The sequence below is a fragment of the Eurosta solidaginis genome, chromosome X, assembly GCF_040869045.1.
Source record: "Eurosta solidaginis isolate ZX-2024a chromosome X, ASM4086904v1, whole genome shotgun sequence".
Taxonomy (NCBI): Eukaryota; Metazoa; Arthropoda; class Insecta; order Diptera; family Tephritidae; genus Eurosta; species Eurosta solidaginis.
Genome location: NC_090324.1, coordinates 189,410,366 through 189,416,679, shown reverse-complemented (window position 1 = coordinate 189,416,679; position 6,314 = coordinate 189,410,366). Strand labels below are relative to the sequence as shown.

The following is a 6,314-nucleotide window of genomic DNA, read 5'->3' as shown; positions in this document are numbered from 1 at the left end:
TAAATAATTTTTTAAATTGTTTCTTAAATCTTTTGGATGCATACTTTCGTCTGAAATTATTTCAGTTGAAAATGTGTCTTGAGGTTGTGGATATTCTTGTAGGTTTTGAGACGATTGTGACCAAATTTCCAGATATGTTTCCTTTTTTTGCTCAACAAAGTTATGTAATACAGCGCAAGCTAGAACAACTTTTGGAACGAAACTCGGATTGACATCAAGCCTTTTGGCAAGGCATCTCCATCGCCCTTTAAAACGGCCAAATGCATTTTCCGCTACAATTCCAGCAGTGCTCAAATGACAATTAAAAGATTCTTCTTCTGCATTTAAATTACCAGTATATGGCTTCATCAGCCAAGGAAGCAATGGATAGGCTGGGTCTCCAACAAGAAATAATGGAGTTTCTACATTGTTAATTAGTTTTGTGGATCTTGGAATGAGTTTCGAAGAGTTTTTAAATAACCCTGACTCTTTAAATACGGTTGCGTCATGAGTGCTTCCAGGTAACTTAACGCTGACATCAGTAAACCTGTTAAAATAAAAATTGTATCGAACTCGCTTTTACATAATAAGGGTGCTCACAATCTTGGGCAAAGGTTTAACATCATTGTAAAAAAATGATACAAGTGCAATGACGATACACCATTGCACAAGATTTAATACTATTGAAAGGCCCAACCAGAATTATCAACGAAGATTGCCGATAGCTTAGGGCTACCGAATTTAAATTCCCTAAAATCTTGAGTGGGGCTCTTGTCAATAGCTTTGTTTCACTCCCAGGCCTTTAACGGCTATCTCCGTATGCATCACTTCGAAATAAGGCAGTATAAATTAACACCTACTGTGCCCTTTGAATCGGACTTTCTGGAGGGAGAAAGATACACTATCCACGAATTGGCGGTAAAGTGTTTCGTAGATAAAAGCACAGCGAATCCCATTATAAACGCTTACGCACCACCTGTAGCCGATGAATATGTTAATATATGTATCGCATGTGGAGGACCTCCACGATACAATTCGTCTTTTCTAGTGTTAAGTAGAATCCACTTTCTAACACTTTGGTCTAACCCTGTCGAAATAGCCTGTTTCCTAGGAGTCCTGTTAGAAAAGCCTGATGGCAATTTGAAAAGATGAAGTGCCGGTTGGGCAAGAAGAAGTACATCCAATGACGAGGTTCTCTTCCAATTTGTACTTTTAATTCGAGGTACGAAGAGCAATATCCCGATTAAAAAACAATAACCGCCGCGGGCGCTGATGGGTTCCCGGCTGAGCTAATCAAGTTCGGCGGCGAGGAGCTCATAAAGCGAATGCCTGCCGATTGGAATCTATGTGTTCTCGGCCCAATCCACAAGAATGAAGATGCTGTAATCTGCAAATCTTGGAAAAAAGCCGTGAAAAGGAAATCGACACACATCACCTTTGTCGATTTTAAATCCTCCTTCGACAGCATGAAAAGGAGTTGCCTATATGCCGCTATATCCAAATATTCCTGCAAAACTGATACGGCTATGCAAAATGACGTTGAGTAACACCATCAGCTCAGTCAGAATTGGAAAGGACCTCTCCGAGCCGTTCGAAACTAAACGGGGTTTCAGACAGGATGACTCACTATCGTGTGATTTCTTTAAATAAGGAAATATTACGAGCCGCAGAACTTCACCGTCCTGGAACAATTTTCTACAGGACGGTACAGCTTTATACAGCCATCACATAGAGCATCGGCGAGGCTTATTAACTTAAGAAGGGAGGATCTATGAACTCTTACTGGCTATTATACAGGGCATTGCGGTCTACGTTATCACCTCAGTAAGCTAAATCTATCGGATGCACCAATCTGTTGGTTTTGGCTGGACGATGAAACTCCGGTTCATGTACTCTGCGAATGCGTTGCGTTAGCAAGACAGAGACTCTTCCACCTAGGTGGTGTGACTCTAAATCCTTTTGTGATTTGGGCTAAAAAGCCTGCGAAGGGGCTCAGATATATAAAGAGCCTCCGCCTAGAGCAATAAGCTCAAAGGTCAAGCACAAAAGATAGAAAAGGTTGTCGTGTATAAAGGCCTAATAATAGTAATAATAATAATAGTTACGTAGTGCGAAAATCGTTTCAAAAATATTAACAAATTATAAAAGGAGCTGAGAGGTCTCTTTGTCCCTAGACCCTACTTGAGTTTGGGATTTTAAATTTTACACAAAACCGCTTCGGGCATTTCGGTATTGAACAAAAGATATACTCACATATAATTGCAGTCCACAACTGCCTGCATTACAATCGAAGGCCAACCCTTTCTATTAATATAATCCAAGTACCCTTCACTAGGCGGCAACATCGGTATGTGGGTACCTACAAAATATAATAGTAATTGATAAAATATATTATCCTTGTATAATATTGACGCTAGTTGGTTTTTTCTAGTAATAAGAGCTAAATATAATTACCATCGATAGCACCAATAATGTTCGGTATATTAGATTTCTTCTCAAATTCAGCAGCAATTTTCAAAGCGTCATCTATTTGCGGGAACTTTATTAGCTCTGTCTGTACTTGGAGGAGAGCGTCGACAACGGTATGAAAATATTTATGTACTGTGCTTTTGTGGACACCAACTACTCGGTATTCTCCACAGGAAGCGAGTTTGTATAAACATATGGCTACCTGTTTTTCTATAGGAAGGGGTTGTGTGATGCAAGGTATGCAATTTCTTCGGAGTAAGGGTTCCAATTTACCACAGAGTAAAGTAAAAGACTTTTTGCTCATTCGAAAAGCCTCGATGTAGCAACCTTCATTTTCTGGTTGCAGGAGAAACCACCAGAAATTTTCTTTTCTATGGCGTTTATGTAAATTTCTGATCCGAGGTATATTTGTAGAAAAAACTATGTTTGGTAGACTGGTCTGGGACAGAAGCAAAGCTCTTATATTCTTTCTTCTTTCATTCAAGCACTTCTCAACGCAGGAGTTAGTGTTTACAAGATGATTTGTGACTATCAATCTTTTGCTTTGCAACGATTTTATTAATCCAAATACAAGTATTTTATTGTTAAATTCCATCGCTGTTTCACACTTTTATTATTAAAATAAACCTTAGAGCAATAACAAAAACCTGTAGAAAATTAACTTATAGCATCTGCTTTTTGGAGTGCTCCAATGTCCACAACAACTTACTTTTACTTTTATGTACTTATTTGCGTGAGTCCCGTACACGGAAAATTATTGATTTATGTAATAGTTACTTCTTTACTTCAAAAAATATGTTGATAAAAATAGAATTTTGTTAAATTAATATATTTTACAAAACTTCCACGAAATTCACAGCTGTCACGTACTGTCAATTCAAGGCGGTTGTTTTGATATCGATATAGGGATGAGAGTATAAACACTTGATAAAAATGTGTGCTCAGTCAACTCGGTTTGTGTTCAGAACGGCTTTCTTGTAAGTATAAACAAGGTAATAGATATTAACCAAGTGGTGTGTGATGATTGGGGGTGAAATCGGTGGTCGCCTCGGCTAGACAGACGGACGTATGGACGGAGGTTTGGCATTAGGGTCGACCAATACTGGCCACGGTCGACAATGGTAGGGAGGGTTAATGAAAGCAGAAGGGCCAATCTCGATTTTATGGAGATGAACTGCATCGACGATGAAGGCGCATCATGAGAGTGGACACTCGAGTTAAAGGGTAGGTATTCTTCCATCAGCAGTAGCGCAAGGGTACGAATTTTTCTTTTGTTATCAACCTGTAGTTAGTCCATAATCGACGTCGATCTATCCGGACCCACCCCAATCCGGCGAGCTCAGTCGATAAAGCAAGCGTACCCAGCGGATCGGCAGGCCATGGCTTCTCTTAATGGAGACGCCCTTAGCCTTAACCCAGGTAACTAGTGGTAGGTAACACCAAGAGTAGGTAAACGAATAAAGTCATAGTCGTAACAAATCGCGGAGGCTTTCGGTGAGTCGATGAGCTCGAAAGAGCGGAGATGTTCACTCATGTGGGGCTCGAACCCGCGTCCCTACGTCAAACACTGATGTCTTTGGCGTGGAAAACCCCCAGAATCCTGCCCTTCATATCCGCCAACTCGTACAAACATTGACCGACACGTCGCACCAACACTGCCCTAATAAACTTCGAAGACAATTTCGCATTGAAACCCTGCACCGCGTTACTTTGCCGGAAGCTTCTCCGATACGCATTCTGCCCTACTGCGTAGGTTATCGATCTGGCTCGCATGTTGTAGGCCTTGCGGCCCTTCTCATGCGCCAACCTCAGACTTCGAGATATCCTATCCCTTAGTAGTTTGAGTCTGAGATCTTTGGGCACAACCTCCGTATCTGAATCGGCGACCTGATCGATTTTGCGAAGCAATGTATAGGCTTCTCCATGCTGGACCATGCTCTGGCCAAAGACCGCTCTATATGGCTCCATCTGTATAGCCTCGTGAACTGCGCTACGGAGTGCGAAGGCTGCTTTTGATATATGCGTGTCCCATGACCTTTGGTCTCCCTCCTCGATGTACGACCTGATTATGGCTAGGAGTGATCGGTTGACCTTTCCGAGGCATTTGACTGAGGTGAGTATACCGCCGTTCTTACGTGCTTAATGCCGTACCCCGTGAGGAAGTCTTGGAATGTCTCAGAAATGAGCTGTCCGCCGTTGTCCGAATGCACGAATTCCGGGACCGCAAAAACATGGAATACCTCGTTCTCTAGGTATCGGATCACCGATTTGGCCGTAGCACTCCTCATAGGTTTCAACAGTGGAAATTTTGAATAGTGATCGAGTACTACAAATATATAACAATTTCCTTCGCGCGAGCGCGGATATGGCCCACAAAAATCCATATATAGCCGCTGAAATACTCTTTCTGTTTCGCTTCGCGCTCCCATTAGCGGACGACTTACCTGGTTCGACGCCTTGCTGCACTTGCATATCTCGCACTGTCCTATGAAGCTTCGCACTGCCGCGACCATCCCCGGCCAATAGTACCTGCTTTGCAGACGATGTACCGTTTTATATATGCCTCCCACCGCTACTCCGCTGTGCAAACGCCCAATCAGTCCATTCCTTAGTCCTTCTGGCACCCAAATTTTCCAGAGGCTGTCTTCCACCTCTTCGCCTCTCCTAAATCCTGTCCGCTTAAAGATTACCTTGTCCACTACTTTCACATCCGGTAGTCGCTCAGTGTTCTCTTCCACCGCCTTCACCAGCTGCTGGTAGCTCTCCGATTGAAATTCCTCATCATCCAGCGATACATCCGTCTTGAATCCTGTTCCGTCTATCTCGTCCATGTGTACTCTACTTAGTGCATCTGGTACGATGTTCTGCGCTCCTTTCCGATGGGTTATCGTAAAGTCAAAGCCCTGTAGCTTGAGGCTCCACCGTGCAAGTCGTCCGGAAAGATCTTGTTGGCTCATAAGCCATTTGAGGCTCATGTGATCCGTGATGATCGTGAATGGGGTACCGTCGACGTAAGGACGAAACTTCTTCACACTCATTACGGCGGCCAGGCACTCGAGTTCGGTTATCGTATAATTTCTTTGTGCTGAATTCAGCTTCTGGGATATGTACGAAATTGGACGTTTATTCCCTTCGTCGTCCAGTTGGAAGAGTACGGCTCCGATGCCAGTAGTGGACGCGTCGTATTGAATATAAAAATGTTTCGAAAAGTTCGGGTTTACCAGGACTTTTGGTGAAGCCAAGTCGTTTTTGAGCTGCTCGAATGCAGCAATGGCTTCCGGTGTCATGTTAAATTCCTTCTTTTTCCGTAAACAGTCCGGAAGAGGTGCTGACACGGTGGCAAAATTTGGGATGAACCTTCTATACCATCCTGTCAGTCCAAGGAATCGCCTTAGTTGCTTCAAGGTCTTAGGCAATGGGAAGTCGAGCATGACCTGTACCTTGCAAGGATCAGTTTTCAATTCGCCTTGCCCTATGATGAATCCCAGATACCGGATTTCTTTCTGACAAAATTTGGATTTCTGCAGATTTATGGTTAACCCCGCTTTTGACAGACATTCGGCCACTTTCGAGAGGTGCTGAATGTGAGTCGCAAAATCTGGTGAGCAAACGAGTAGGTCGCAATATACACGAAGACATTGTCCCTCAATCGTGATGGAATAACACGATCCATTAGTCGGCACAGCCTCTGACTGGCACTGCAAAGCTCGAAGGGCATCACTTTAAAGTGATAGAGGGGCCGACCTGGGACAGTGAAGGCCGTCTTCTCCCGCGACTGCTCCTACAAAGGGATCTGCCAAAAGGCATCCTTCAAGTCAATGCCAGTTATGAAAAATGTGTCGCGCAGCCGACTGAGGATCCAATCC

General features: G+C 43.3%; 1 long non-coding RNA gene across 1 annotated transcript; it reads right to left on the bottom strand.

The window, feature by feature from the left end:
• Positions 1 to 387: 387 nt before the first annotated feature.
• On the bottom strand, positions 388 to 3,286 carry LOC137234596 (uncharacterized). Its single transcript, XR_010947833.1, has 3 exons — positions 3,158 to 3,286; positions 2,233 to 2,338; positions 388 to 526 (listed from the first exon to the last, which is right to left on the bottom strand). It is a non-coding gene; the product is annotated as an uncharacterized lncRNA (long non-coding RNA).
• Between the last annotated feature and the right edge of the window lie 3,028 nt (positions 3,287 to 6,314).